This window comes from Equus caballus, chromosome 1, assembly GCF_041296265.1.
Source record: "Equus caballus isolate H_3958 breed thoroughbred chromosome 1, TB-T2T, whole genome shotgun sequence".
Lineage (NCBI taxonomy): Eukaryota > Metazoa > Chordata > Mammalia > Perissodactyla > Equidae > Equus > Equus caballus.
The window spans coordinates 14,276,108-14,291,156 of NC_091684.1; the positions used below are offsets into that span (position 1 = coordinate 14,276,108).

General features: G+C 44.1%; 1 long non-coding RNA gene across 1 annotated transcript in view; it reads left to right on the forward strand.

Moving 5' to 3' along the window:
• LOC138923167 (uncharacterized) overlaps positions 1–10,317 on the forward strand; it is an 88,519-nt gene extending 78,202 nt beyond the window's left edge. The window contains exons 3-4 of the long non-coding RNA XR_011436402.1: positions 8,720–8,894; positions 9,485–10,317. This is a non-coding gene — a long non-coding RNA (uncharacterized lncRNA). The remainder of the gene's footprint in view (positions 1–8,719; positions 8,895–9,484) is intronic.
• The last annotated feature ends 4,732 nt before the right edge of the window (positions 10,318–15,049 follow it).

Sequence of the window (15,049 nt, forward strand, 5' to 3'; positions counted from 1 at the left end):
AGTATAGAAGCTGGTAGGAAAAGTACAAAACTCATTGTACAGCCCAACAAATAGGGCTGAAAGCAACACTGTTTTAGTGTTACATGGGTATGGAATAGGTCATTTGCCTTCTGCAGTTGCTGTGGTTGTTTTGGCTGCTGCCTGATGATGTCAGCAACCATGGGTAGCCTGTTGAAGGTGCCCTTTGCTCATCCTTGCTCTGGATGTGGCTTGAAATGAATGACCACAGTGTGGCCTCTGGTTAGGTGTTTGGGTGTGTTTTCCCACATGTGCTCATATTGGCTATGTGGCCTTGGGGCAGCTGTCTAACCTCTCCAAGATTCATTTTCCCCACCTACTCAATAGCGATAATGAGAACACCCCCCAGAGATTTGTAATGAGTATCCAATGAGACAATGCTGTAAGATGCCTACCGAAGGGCTTCGTTCATGTGAGTGTGGTGTAGTGATCAGTAAATGTTAACTGCCATTAATAAAATAATAATTGTCGCTACTCTTATTATTACTATTATTGTTGGTGCAAACAGTTGAGTGGGTGTGATCAAGCAGGATGGAGCAGCCCAGGGCTGTGCTCTGAGCATCTTTCCCACAAGCACTAGCACTTCCGTGAATGCACAGGGGCCACGGGGACTTTTCTATGTGGCAGGGAGATGTAGGGTGATTGCCTTGGAGTCTGCTCTCTGGCGGGCCTGAACTCTGGTCACCTGGGCAGGGACTTGGGGGTGGAGGTGGGAAGTGGGGAGAAGACAGCTGGGGCCCTCAAACACCTGAGTTTAGAAACACAATTGACTCATTCGTCCTCTCCCTAGAGGGTTGCCTTCCACGCAGGATGGCATCAGATGGACAGGTGGGCAATATGGATGCCCAAATGTTTAGGTTACTATCTTCTTGACCATGTCACACCAATGAGACTGTCAACAGGTCTGCAGGACCCAAGGGGCTCAAGCCTGTCCCCGTCTGTCATCCACAGCCCCCTCACAAATCTCCCCCGACCCTCCTTCTGGGTGGAGCTAGCTAACACCCCTATACCCCTGTGAACATTTCTTTAAACCTGCATGAGTTTTTTTCTCAGTAAGATGTTATTAACATAAGGAGAGATACTTAGGGAAGTTTAGTCTCAGTCAAATCTTTTTAAAATAAATAGTCTCCTTGAGATATAACTGACATGTAATTAACTGCACATATTTGAAGTGTACAATTTGAGAAGTTTTGTTATATGTATACACCCACGAAACCACCTCTACAATCAAGAAAATGAACATATCCATTGCTTCCCAAAGTTTGTACTCTCTCATCCCATCCCTTCCTGTTCCCTCCCAGCCCAGCAGTCTCAGGCAACCGATGGTCTGCTGTCTGTTACTGTAGAATTGTTTGCATTTTAAAAGAATTTTACACAAATGGAACCATATAGTCTTTACTCTTTTGCCTGGCTTCTTTCACGCAGTTTAATTATTTGAGATGTATCCATGTCTGTGTGTATCAATAGTTTGTTCCTTTTTATTGCTGAGTAGTATTTCGTTGTATGAATATGAATATATCCCAATTTATTATCCAGTCACATGTTGATGGACATTTGGGTTAATTCTAGTTTGGGGGATGTTACCTACAAAGCTGCTATGAACATTTATGTGTAAGTATTTATATGGATAAATGTGATCAGTCCTCTTGGGTAAATACGTGGGAGTGGAATGGCTGCATCATATGGTCGGTGTGTGTTTAACATTTTAAGAAACTGTCAAACTGTTTTCCAAAATCCCATTGCTATTTACATTCCCACCAGTAGTGTATAAGAGTTCTAGTTTCTCCACATCCTTGCCAACACTTGGTAAGTTCAGTCTTTTTAATTTTAACCATTCTAATATGTGTGTAGTGGTATTTCATTGTGGTTTTAATTTGCATTTCCTTAATAACAGTGATGTTGAGCATCTTTTTATATTCTTATTTGCCACCTTTATGTCTTTCTTAGTGAAGTGTCTGCTCAAATCTTTTGCTCAGTTTTGAAAAATAGGTTATGTGTTTTTCTTATTATTGAGTTTGAAAGTTCTTTACGTGTACTGGATCCTTTACTGGATATATACTTTGCAAATATTTTCTTCCAGTCTGCGGTTTGTCTTTTCATTCTCTTGAGAGACTGTTTTGAAAAGTAAGTTTTTAGTGTTGATGAAGTCCAATTTATTAACTTTTTTTTCATGAGTAGTGATTTTGGTGTCATATACATCATGAAACCATCACCATTAATGTATCCATCATGCCCAAAAGTTTGTAATCTCTCACTCTCTAACCTAAGGCCACAAACATTTTCTTCTCTGTTTTCACCTAGAAGTTTATTTCTTTTCCTTTTACATTTAGGTCTATGATCCATTTTGAAGTGAATTGCAAGGTGTGGATCAAGGTTCATGTTTTTGCAATGGATATCCAATTGTTCCAGCACCATTTGTTGAAAGCACTGTCCTTTCTCTACTGCATTGTCTTTGCACCTGTCCCAAAACTTAGTTGTCCCTATACATGTGGTCTTTTCCCTAACTCTTTATTCTTGTCCATTGATCTTTTTGTTTATGTTGATGCTGGTGCAACACTGTCTTGATTACTGTAGCTTTATAATAAGTCTCTACTTTGTTTCTCTTTTTCAAAGTAATTTCCAATACAATTTTAAATAGAAATGGTGAGGGCAGACATCCTTGACTTGTTCTTGATTTTAGGGCAAAAGTCAACATTTTTTTTTCTTGAATCAAGTATGACGTTAGCTGTATGTTTTTTGTAGATGCCCTTTGTAAGATTGAGGAAATTCCTTCTACTGCTAGTTCACTGAGAATTTTTTTTTATCAGGAATGGATGTTGGATTTTGTGACATGCATTTTCTGAGTCTTTTGAGATAATCATATGGTTTTTCTATTTTTAGTTTGTTAATATGGTGAATTATATTGATTGATTTTTGACTGTTAAACCAATCTTATGTTTCTAGGATAATTCCACTTGGTCATGAAGTATCTCATTTTTATATCTTGTTGGATTTGATTTGATAAAATTCTGTTTAGATTTTTTACATCTATGTTCATAGGGATATTGGTCTGTAGTTTATTTTCTTGTGATATCTGTCAGACTTTGGGATGCTGGCCTCAGAGAGTTGGGAAGTGCTCTCTCCTCTTCAAGTTTCTCAGAGAGTTTGTGTGGAATCGGTATTATATTATTTCTCCCTTAAATGTTTGGTAGAATTCACCAGTGAAACCATCTGGGCCAGTTTTCTTTGAGGGAAGGTTTTAAACTACAAATTCAATTTTCTTTAATAAATGTAGGGCTATTCCAGGTAGTTACTACTTCTTGATTAAGCTTTGGTAGTTTGTGTCTTTCAAGGAATTTTCAATTTTACTTAAGATGCCAAATCTGTTGGCATAAAGTTAATCATAATATCCCCTTTATAATCATTTTATTATCTGTAGAATCTATAATGATATTCTCATTCCTGATATCGGTAATTTGCGTCTTCTCTCTTTTGTTTTCTTGATTAGTCTGGCTCAGATTTAACAATTTCATTAATGTTCTTTAAGAATCAGTTTTGGGTTTGATTTTCTCTTTCATTGATTTCTGATCTTATTTCCTTTCTTCTACTTACTTTAGGTTCAATTTGCTCTTTGTTATCTAGTTTCTTAGGGTGGAAGCTGAGGCCATTGATTTGAGGCCTTTCTTCTTTTCTAACATAGCTGTCCTGTGCCATAAATTCTCCCTCATGTATTGCTCTAGTGGCATCTAACAAATTTTTACATGTTGTATTTCATTTTAATTCACTTTCAAACACTTTCTAGTTCCCTTGTGATATTTTCTTTGACCTATGGGTTCTTTAGAAATGCGTCGTTTAGTCCTTAAACATTTGAAGACTTTCCAGAGATCTTTCTGTTATTGATTTATAATTAAGTTCTGTTGGGGAAGGAGAATATACTTTGTATTACTTGAATTTTCAATTTATAGAGATTTGTTTTATGGACCAGAATCTTGGTAAATATTCTGTGCACACACACAAAGAGTGTTCAGCTGTTATGAAGTCCTCTGTAAATATCAACAAGTCACGTTGATGGACTGTGTTCAGTTTTCTATATCCTTACTGATTTTCTGCCCACTCGTTCTATCAATTATTGAGAGAGGGGTATTGAAATATCTGACTATATTTGTGGATTTCTCTACTTCTCCTTTCAGTTCTATCATTATTATTTATTTTGCTTTATGCATTTTGAAACTCCATTATTAGGGGCATAAACATTTAGGATTGTCATATTTTCCTGATGAATTCCTCCCTTTATCATTATGAAATGACGTTCTTCATTCTTTGGTCTTAAACGTGTTTTGTCTGATGTGAATATAGCCAACATGATCCATGGACACTGTGAGGTAATAAATTTGTTTTGTTATAAGCCTCCAAGTTTGTGATAGAGAAGAGAAATAGAAAACCAGTGCACAGAGTGTAGAGTTCTACACGGGAGATTTTTTTCTGTGCTTGGATGGTGTAGTCCCACTTTCTTCTTGCTTGCATTGTTTCTGAGAAGAAATCTGCTGTCATCCTTCTCTTTGTTCCTGTGTGTGTAATGTGTCTTTTTCTTCTTCTGTTTTAACTTTGGCTGCTTTGAAGATTATTTTCTTTATAGTGATTTTGAATAATTTGACTACAGTCTACCTTGGGCTCATCTTCTTCACATGTCTTTTGTTTGGGTGCATTGAGCTTCTTGGATCTGTGGGTTTACAGTTTCCAATAAATTTGGAAAATTTTCAGCCATGATTTGTTCACATGTTTTTTTCTGTGGTCTTTGCCCTCTTTTCTCATCTCCTTTGGGGACTCAGTCACACATATGCTAAGTTGTTTGAAGGTGTCCCACAGCTCACTCTTAGTTTGTTCATTTTAAAAATTCTTTTTTTCCATTTCTCATTTTGGAGAATTTTTATTGCTGGTCTTCAAGTTTAAAAATCTTTTCTTCTGTGATGTTTAGTTTGCCGTTAATCCCACTGAGTGTATTTTTAATCTCAGACATTATAGTTTTAGTCTCTGGGTTTGGGTCTTTTTCATATCTTTCATGTCTCTACTTAACTTTTCACACATATGACATACAGTTTAATACTGTTTTAGTGTTCTGTCTGGTAGTTCTAATATCTGTGTCAGTCTGGGTAAGTTTCAAATTATTGACTCTTTTCCTCATCACGGCTGTTAATTTTCTGCTTCTTTGCACGCCTGGTAATTTTTCATTGGATTCCAGACATTTGACTTTTGCCTTTTGTATGCTGGATGTTTTTGTTTTATTGAGCATTGTTTTCAATTATTATAAATATTGAGGAGCATTCTTCTGGGATGTACTTACATTTCTTGGAAACATTTGATCCTTTTGAGTCTTTCTTTTAAGATTTTTTAGGCAGGGCCAACGCTGTGTTTAGTTTGGGGTTAATTATTCTCCGCTATGGAAGCAAGGGTGAATTATGAGTTTTTCCAGTCTGAGGGGACAGGCACCACTCCCCATCCTGTTGAGTGCTGGATACTGTTCCCTCTTCTCCTTTTGGGTTATTCATTCTCCAGCCTTGAGTAGTTTCCTCCCACACTGTGCTGATCAGACTCTGCTGAATGATCCTGGGGGACCCTCGGCTGGTCTCTGGAGTTTTCTCTCTGTGAAGCTGTCTCCTCTCTGGTACTTTGTCTTGTGAAGCCAAGCTGCTCTGTCTTCCTGGACTCTCAGGTCTGTGTCCTCAACTCAAAGCTTCTCCTGAATTGCCCACATTCTCCCTCTTGGTTCTGCACTCTGGAAACCCCTGCAAGGCAGCAAGCTGGGCCACTGTGGGTTCATCTGGTCTATTTCTTGACTCTCCAAGACCACTATCTTCCTCTGCATAATCTTTAGTCTCTTGAAAACTGCTGTTTCAAACATTTTTTGTCCAGTTTTTTAGTTTTTTTCAGGCAAGAGGGTAAATTTTGTCCCTCTTTTTCCACCGTGGCTGGGAGCAGAAATATAAACCTTCTGTTTTACACGGTCAGATTTAGCCTACATTCCTGTTCAAACTCACTTTTGTGATTGCAAGAATTAGAACATTTGCTATCTTCCTCTTCTCATCTAATCTGCTTTCCCACAATGTTTTGATGACCTCTGTGCTTTCCCCTGAATTCTGTGACTTAATACATTCTATTTTTACTCACTAATCTTGATTGACTTTCATCCTTTAATGCAAGAAATTTCTCTTCTGACCAATACTATCTGACATGCACACAGTGCATTTCTTCTTCATCCTCCCATCCATCAACCAAGGAACGGCAGTCCTGCCCTGCTGCCATGGACCGAATTGTGTTCCCCTCAAATCATATGTTTAAGCCCTAACCCATCATGTGATGGCATTTGGCGGTGGGACCTTTGAGAGGTAATTAGGTATAGATGAGGTCATGAGAGTGGGACCCCGTGGTGGGATTAGTGTCCTTCTAAGAAGAACTCTTTCTCGCTTTCTCCTCATGCACATACTGAGGAAAGGCTGTATGAGGACATATTGAAAAGGTGGCTGTCTGCAAGCCAGGAAGAGCTCTCACCAGAAACCAAAACCTGCTGGACCTTGGTCTTGGACTTTCCAGCCTCCAGAACTGTGAGAAAATAAATTTTTATTGTTTAAACCACCAGTCTGTGGTATTTTGTTACGGCAGCCTGAGTAGACTAACAGACCTGCCATCTTTACGCAGACATTTGCCCTCTCTCTCTGTCTTCTTACTCAGGCTGCCATCTTGGGGTTTTTCTTACCTTAAAGCTATTCTATAACCTGCACTCTAGTGTCTTTCTTCGTCTCCTTCTCTTTTTAGCCCTTGCACTCTCCTAGGCCAAGCCCTCCTCATCCTGGTCTATAATAGCCTTTTTCTTTCTAGGTCATCTATTCTACACATGATGCCATGGTATTTCTGTAAAGCACAGTTCTGGTCATGGCACACCTCTTCTCATATGCCTTCAGTGACTCCCATTGTCCTCAGAAATGATGCTCGAAGGTTTTGAGTTTCTCCCTTCTTAATGTCTTTTTCAATCTGCCACTTGGATATATTTTCTCCTCTGTGCCCCCATGGAGGGTTTATTTTCTCCTCTAGTCATTGTACATATCACTTTCTTCCTGGTAATTAGCTATGAAATAATTTACTAGCCTGCAAACTCCTTGAAAGTGCACCAAGATTGGAGCACTTCACAGAGCCTTGTACATATTAGCTTCTTGCCAAATGCCTGCATCAGAATTTCCCAATTTCTTTTAATGGTCTGGATTTTAAAACAACACTAAGAAATTTTTAGAAAAGAATAGAAAATTGCCATAATAACCCTACCCTAATACAACTTATTTTTGCACTTCATCCTTCAGTCTTTATGCCTCTATTTTCAGAGCTGTATTCATAATCAACATACAAATCAAAGTTTTTTTTTAAAAAAAACTTACTGCTTTGTACATTTCCCCCTGTACCTAGTTTTATCATTTTAAGTAACTGTTACATCCCATGAAGTCAAAGTACCGTAACTGACTAGGTTGTATTAAGATTTATTGGATTCAAACCTGTAGAAATGTTAGCACCATGTCAGGTTTCCCCTTGTCCAGGGGAGCTGACTCTGTTTTGGCCCCAGCCTGGGTCCCCCAATTAATGTAGCTTAGCCCCTTCACTGGTTTCCACGAGAAATACCAGCAGATCAATAAATCTGTGGCCTTTTTTACTGAAGATCTGTGGGCCTAGGCCGGGATCACATTGCACTGCGTAGAGCCTTTTACTTGCGAAACCCTCAATAACCATAATCTCTTCTCTATGGAGAACCCCCAAATCTGACTCCCATTCTGCCCCTCCCACACCCAGTGTCCAGCCTTCGTTCTCGGTTTCCCTGGAAGTTCAAATTTCTCATCCTTGTGTCATTCAGAGCAATTCGTTTTCCCCAGCAACCTCTTGCAGTGTGTGCAACCAAGCTCAGTAGGACAGAGTCCTCCAGGTATGGGCCATGCCCTCCTGGGTGGAGACAAAGCATAGGGCGTGATAAATATCCCTCAAACCACCCCCCACCCTGGGCTGTGTAAGGCATGGAAAGAGGAGGAAAGTGGTGAGTACAGCACGGGGCTTGCTACGGGTTCCCCACCTTTCCTGGAGTGGGGCTCAGTTGGAATCTCCCTGGGATGCCCTGTTGGTGAGCACCAAATGGCCACCCAACCCAAGGTCTTCCAAGGTGGGGTGCTAACTCATCTTCCAAGGTGTTGACAGGGCCTGGCTTTTGGCCCATGGGAAGCAGGACTGTGGATGAGTGGGTGCTTTCATGGCAATGCATTAACTTAGAACAGGGTCCGTGGTGCTGGGACACTGCAGAGGTAAGTGTGGGTCTTGGGGAAGCTGAGACGCCTGTTCGTCTCGGAGGGGCAGCTGCTGCAGGGTGAAGGTACCCATCTTCCTTCTCTCCACTTTCTGGGGAAGCCAGTGTCTTGATGGTGCTGGATTCCTACTTTCATGGCCAGTTATTGGGATTCTCTGGGTTGAAGAAACCCAGCTTGAACTGGCCTAAGCAGGAAAGCGTTTATGGCTCCTGTTGCCAGGAAGGGCCCTGTAACAGCTCATGGGGTTGGTAAGAGCTACCAACCGGGTCCCGAGCTGAAATTATACTCAAAACCACTGTGACTTGCTCTCTCTCCTGTATGTCTCCATCTCATCTCATGCTTAATGTATTCTCTCCAACTGAAAATGGGCCCTTTTCTCCATGTTTCAGGGTAGGTGGCCACTGGCAGTCTCACCTCCGTGCTCTTCTGGCACCAGAACCTTCAGCTCCAAATTGTTAAGTCTGAGGGGAGACATATTGGTCCAGCTTGGGAATCATGATGTCCTTCGACCAATCCCACCCAGGAGAATTGGATACTGTGATGGCTCAAGTCCCGGATGTGGAGGTGAATAGCAGAAGAGGGGAGACTGGAAAGCTTGTGCATCAGAGAAACAGTCCTGTTCTGTAACCCTGGGCCCACTCCTTCCTGCATCCAGGGCCTGGCTGCTCATACTGTTGACTCAGTTCTGAACTGATGTCTCCATGGACTCTGCACCTGATTCCAGATCATTAAAGCCCACGTACTTGCTTGAGCTCAGGTGCGATTCTAACTGTTTTGAAACTCTCTTCTGGAAATCATATTGAAATAATTGTGATCACGTGATCCATCACACATTAACCCAAGTTAGCACCTTTCTACCTCCTTGTATAAAAGTGTCAAATCTCTGGGTGAATGTTTCACAAAATGCCCATGTATAAGATCAAGCATGTCTAATTCGAACTACCTGTGGGAAGGACAATCTGGATTAGAAAAACATCGGAATCCTGATTTATATTTTAAGTAATTCAAGTTTCTGTGTTACTGATTAGGGTTCTAGCGACAGACAGACAAAAGCCACTCTGGGTGGTCTCGGTAGAAATGACTTATTAGGAAGTCTAGCTAGCCCACAGGATGGTGAGGATAGCTGAAGAGACTGTCTTGTGGCTCTACTCCAGGAATGACTCCCAAGACCACATTGTAGGACTCGGCTGCCAACGGAGCTGCTGCGTCCCCATGGTCAGAAAGCAGCTGGATGAGGACGCCACCTGCCCCGGCTCCTGGCTCCACAACTGAACCAGCTCTGCCAGGATCTGTCAGCAAAACGGACGCATGGCGCCTCTCTCTCTCCGTGTAATGCCTTCCCAAGTTAAAGTCTCACGCAAGCACCTTTTCCTCTGTGCAATTTCACTCTCAGTCAAGGTCGTGTGCAAGTACACGTGACTGTTGGACTAAGTCACACCTGGAACTCGAGCTGCAAGGGAGTTTAGGCGAGTCCGCGTGGAGCTTTCCAGCCTCTGTGCAGTAGACGGGGTTGGGCTTGGAACAGATGTTGAATGAGCATCTTCTCCGGCTTCCCCTAATCCTCACAGAGAGAAGATGCTTGATAAATGTGTGTGAATGTTTGCGTGTGTGTGCGCGCGCTATAGACTGAATGTTTGTTCCCCCCCTCAATTCATATATTAAATCCCAGTGCCCAAGGTGATAGTATTTAGAGGTGGGGCCTTTGGGAGGTGATTAGGTCATGGGTGTGGACCTTCATGAAGGGCATTAGTGCCTTCATAAAAGAGACCCCAGGGGCTGGCTCTGTGGCCGAGTGGTTAAGTTCACACACTGTGTTTCAGCGGCCCAGGATTTCGCGGGTTCAGATCCTGGGTGCAGACATAGCACTGCTCATCTAAGCCATGCTGAGGCGGCGTCCCACATAGCACAACCAGAGGTGCTCACAACTAGAATATACAACTATGTACTGGGGGGCTTTTGTGGAGAAGAAGAAGAAGAAGAAGAAAAAGAAGATTGGCAACAGATGTTAGCTCAGGTGCCAATCTTAAAAAAAAAAGAGAGACTCCAGGTCCTTCCACCATGTAAGGACGCAGTGAGAAGATGGTCATTAGTGAACCAGAAAGCTGGCTCTCACTACGTACTGAATCTGCCAGCCTTGGACTTCCCAGCCTCCAGAACTGTGAGAAATAAATTTCTGTTGTTTAGAAGCCACCCTGTCTGTGGTGTTTTTGTTGTGGCAGCCCGAATGGACTAAGACAGTGTGTGAGAACAGAAAGCACTGGACCGGGAGTCAGCTGACCCTAATTCTGAGTAAGCCCCCTCCCTTATCTGGGCATCACTTTCTTTATCTGTCAGGTTATGGGGTTTGACTAAAGGGTCTTGAAGGTCCCTTCCAGTTTGAATAGTCCATGTTCCTCTGAATTTTTTGACAATAACTGAGATGCAGAGAAGGAAATCAATCAAGTTGATAGAAGAAGCTTTTGTTTTGACTTATTGATGCCTGCCTATTTCCCTGAAAGGATCTGAGTAATCTTAGTAATAATTTTCACATTATCTATACACACCCATATACATCTTTACCTACGGGAAAGTGACTGTGCTTTTAAAAGTATAAACTCCTTAGGACGGTAGAAAAGCCTGTGAAAGTCCCTCTCACTGCTATTACCTACTGCGGAACACTCCTGGTTTGGGGGATCAGAATATCTTGTGCCTTTAAGCTGGATAAAATATGTAAAGAAAATAAGACTTAGGGGCATGGTGCAACACGTGTCCTGAATGATTTCTCGGTAGAAATGCAATTTTGTTTCTAGTTATTTGGGGTTATAGACAGGATTATATCTCTCAGGCAGAGAAAGTCATTAATCAAGAAAGGAGCCTCTTAATCCTTCTCCCAGCTTTAATGAGACCCTGTGAAATGCCTTTCGCTGGCAAACGGCAAGCATCAGCTGGGTGTGATTGACGGGCTGCTGTGGCAGGTCCGTGGGGGTGCTGTGTACCCAGTCACTCACCAGCCTAATCCCGCCTGACCGCCACGGGGGCAGAAATGGGCCAAGACAAAGTTATTGGCTCCCTGAAATGGCAGGCTGACAAGTGAGGACCTGGACAATTGCATGTGGGATAGGTCCTTAGACACCAGCCCCAAAATATTAGAGTAGTCCCTGAGCAGAATTTCCAAAGTTTATCTTATGTACCAGAAATGGAGCTCCATTGTTAGCATATGGGTGTGTCTCTCCTTTCCTGAGGTCAGAGCTTCAAACCTGGTGTTTGAGAACTGAGTCTCCCCCTACCCTCCTCCCTCCCTCCTTCCAGTAGCTGTGCTGGTCCCTGGCGAGAGCACAAGGTGTAAGACGCAGTTCCCATCCACAGGAAGCCCGAAGAATAGGAGTGACAGATGCATTGCATTGGTCAATTATGTGGCACAACAACCACCTCAAGACCTCAGTTTGAGAATAAGTGCTTATGTAGCTCATGCATCTGGGAGTTGGTTGGAGGTTGGTTGATCTAGGCTGGGCACAGCTGGGGCAGTGTCTTTTGTTTTCCTTCCAGAACCAGCAGCCCAGCCAGGGCATGTCCTCCTCATGGTGTGGGGAGCAGTTCACCAGGACGAGCGAAGCCTGCCAGGCTTCTTAAGGCCGAGGCTTGGACTGGGCATGCTGTCACTTCCACCTCACTCTATTGGTCAAAGGAAGTTACACGACTCAGCTTTGAAAAATCGAAGGCTGGGGAAATACGTTCTGTCTTGGTGGGGAGAATTCCAAAATCATATGACAAAGGGTGTCCACAGAGGGAGGGGTGAGAATTGGGGACAATAATGCAATCAATCACAATCACAGTTGTTAAACAATTAGAGTGACAAAGCATTGGTATGAGCACACTTTCTGTTGTCAGAATCAGAAACACTCCTCAAACAAGCCCCAGTTCACGTAGCTGGCAAGCCCAGGAACTGTCTGCCTGCCTGGCTGGGTCTGGAGGCTCAGACGGTGGCTTCCGGTGCGTTGGCTTCATCCTGCAGATGGCTTTTTTAACGCAGTTAGATAAGATGGGTCTAGCAATTCCAGGCTTTCTCAGTCTTTATTGCTGCCATTGGAGGAAAAGGGACCCTTCTTACACCAGTGAGCATATAGCAAAGTCTCAGAGAAGGCTTTGAGTGGCCCACGGTAGGCCATGTGCTCATCTCTGAGCCAATCATGCTACAGAGAGAGATGGAACATTCTGATTGGCTAGTCTGTGTCACATGTCCAGCCCTGTGTTAAAGGGGCTGAAAGACCACTATAGGCAAGCCAGGCACAAAAAAAGTGGGGAAAGGTACTTCTCCCAAAAGAGCAGCAGGATATTTTCACCAGATGGGGGTGCTGGGCACACACAAGCCAGATGTCACTTCAGTACCAGGTCCAGTGGGTGCAAAAAGGAAGGAATGGAATGACCCTACTATTTACCTGTCTGTGGCAGACACATCCCATTGCCTTTAGTGGTGTTTAGTAACAACACAAGGGTCAGAGAGGTGTTTGGGGCAATAGGTCATCTCCAGGAAAGAGCAAAAAACAGGGGTTTATGACCCAGCTCCACCACCCAATTAGGGTGAATGATAGACTGTGCCAGCCAGGTCAAGACAGATGCCAAGTGGGGTCACTAGATGATCTGTAAGGTCCCTTCCTGCTCCTGTGCTTTGTGACTCTGTCATTGCCCTTGATCGTAGGATGAGCTGGAACGTCTCAAGGGTGACTTTCCTACCTCCATCACATGGATAGAGGTCAGGCAGGAGGCTGCCAAGGTTGATGACGGTACTAGGATTGGTGCCCGTGCTGACGCAGCTTTTTTGCTTTTAGAGGAGGCAGTGGGTGGGGAACCATGGGCTGCGAATGCTTTAACTCCAAGTCTTATTGGGCACCACCATCAGTGTGCCTGGCACTGGTCAGGGGAGTGACATCACAAGCCAAACATGGTCCCCTGCTTTCAGAAAGAAGTCCGGAGTTTCAGTTTTGGGCAAGTCACTTAGCCTTTTGGAGTCTCAGTTTCCTCATCTGTAATATGGGGATGGTATCTACTCTGCTTACATCAGAGGGTTGTTATTAGGGTCAGTTTATAGAAAAGCAAATATGTGGCAGTATTTTGGAAAGGCGTCGTATGCCTGCTAGAGATTATATTATGACAGGATCATTACCTAACCGAGCGCAATGATTCCATCTGCTCTTTACTGACACTCAGGATTCCCAGAAAGGACCCGCCAAGTGACTGACCTGGGGAAACTGGGGTTCAGAGATGCAGTGTGATAAAGGGAGGCCACGCGGCATGTCCGAGGGAGGATCAGGATCTCAGATCGCTGACCCTTACCTGGAAACCCTTTAGTGGGAAAACTTTGGTCAGAGGGTAACACGAGGCCCCTGATGTTATTATCCGGCATCCTTGGAGTCTCTTGGGCAACGGCCACCACAGTTTCTCTGTGGGGAATGTGTGATGTAGGGAGGAGAGGCCATGATCTCCTGGGGTCTGCCTGCCCTCCTCCTCCTCGACACCGCTTGTCTCTTGTGTGACCTTTCCTTCCCCTCTCAACCTGCCTTTTGTTAAAGCACGAAGGTCTGGCCCTTTAAATAGCACCTCTGCCACACGGGACGGGGAGACACACCATGGCTGCCCGGGAGCATCTTGGCCAGACTGTTTATCAGAGCAGCTCATGACCTTGAACTCTATCCTGGCTCAGGGTGGGGCAGGGGGAGGCTTTAGCCTGCAGTGTGAGGCCCTGTGGTGGAAGGACCGGGGGCAGGACAGGGTGCGGACCCTTCTGGGGTGGGGAGAGAAGGCACCACGTGGTGCAGAGCCTGCGTTCCACCTGCTTCCATGAGGGACTTGGAGGCGTTACGGTAAAAACCTATGTGGACACACAGGGACACAGAAAGATGAAAGAAAAACTACGGATAAAGAGAGGTTATAGTAGAACAAGAAATTATGTAATTACTTGTGATTGAGGTCTAAATTTGGCCCTGAACTTCCTGGCAGACAAGACGAAAGAGAAATTTGATCGGTTTCTTAGTATCTTCATTGAAAGAGTCGAAGTGTTCAGAAAAGGCGATTTTTTTCCCCTGTGGCACAAATTCCTAGGAGGAATTTATCACGTGGGTCCTCATATAGAGGATGCTGGGTAACAAAATTCAACACACCGGGAAAGTGCCCGCGATCTGGAGCTCACGCAGGCACCTCAGGAGCGGACCCTCGAGGACTTTGCTGTTCCAGTGTCTGTGCTCCCTGCTGGGCTGCAGGCTCCGTGTAGACAGGAATCTGGTTTGTCTTGTGGGTTGCGGGGTCTCTGCACCTCACAGAGGTCTCCAAATGTGTAGGGAATTTAATACGTAGTATTTTACAGGAAAAACAAGTATTTTGTGGGCAATTAGAAGGACGTCTAAGCTGGACCTGTGTTGCCAGTTGAGAGGGGAGATGGTTTCCCGGGGAAAGTGATGTCTTAGCAGAGGTGTGAAGGGCTGAAAGGAACTAGATACAAGGGCGAGGGGGCAAGCTCGTTCAGGAAGAGAGGAAAGCACCTGCGGAGAGAAGCGAACCCTGGCATCTGCGCAGAGGGCGCGGTGGAAGGTGGCGGAGGAGGCCGAGGGATAGCAGGGCAGGGGCCTTTAGTCAGCTGACGGAGGGGCGCTTTACCCCAAAGGCAGTGGGACCCCCGAAAGGTCGGACATGATCAACTGGCAACGTGTCCCTCCCGGGTTCTGGCTCTGGCGTCTCTAGGCTCAGAT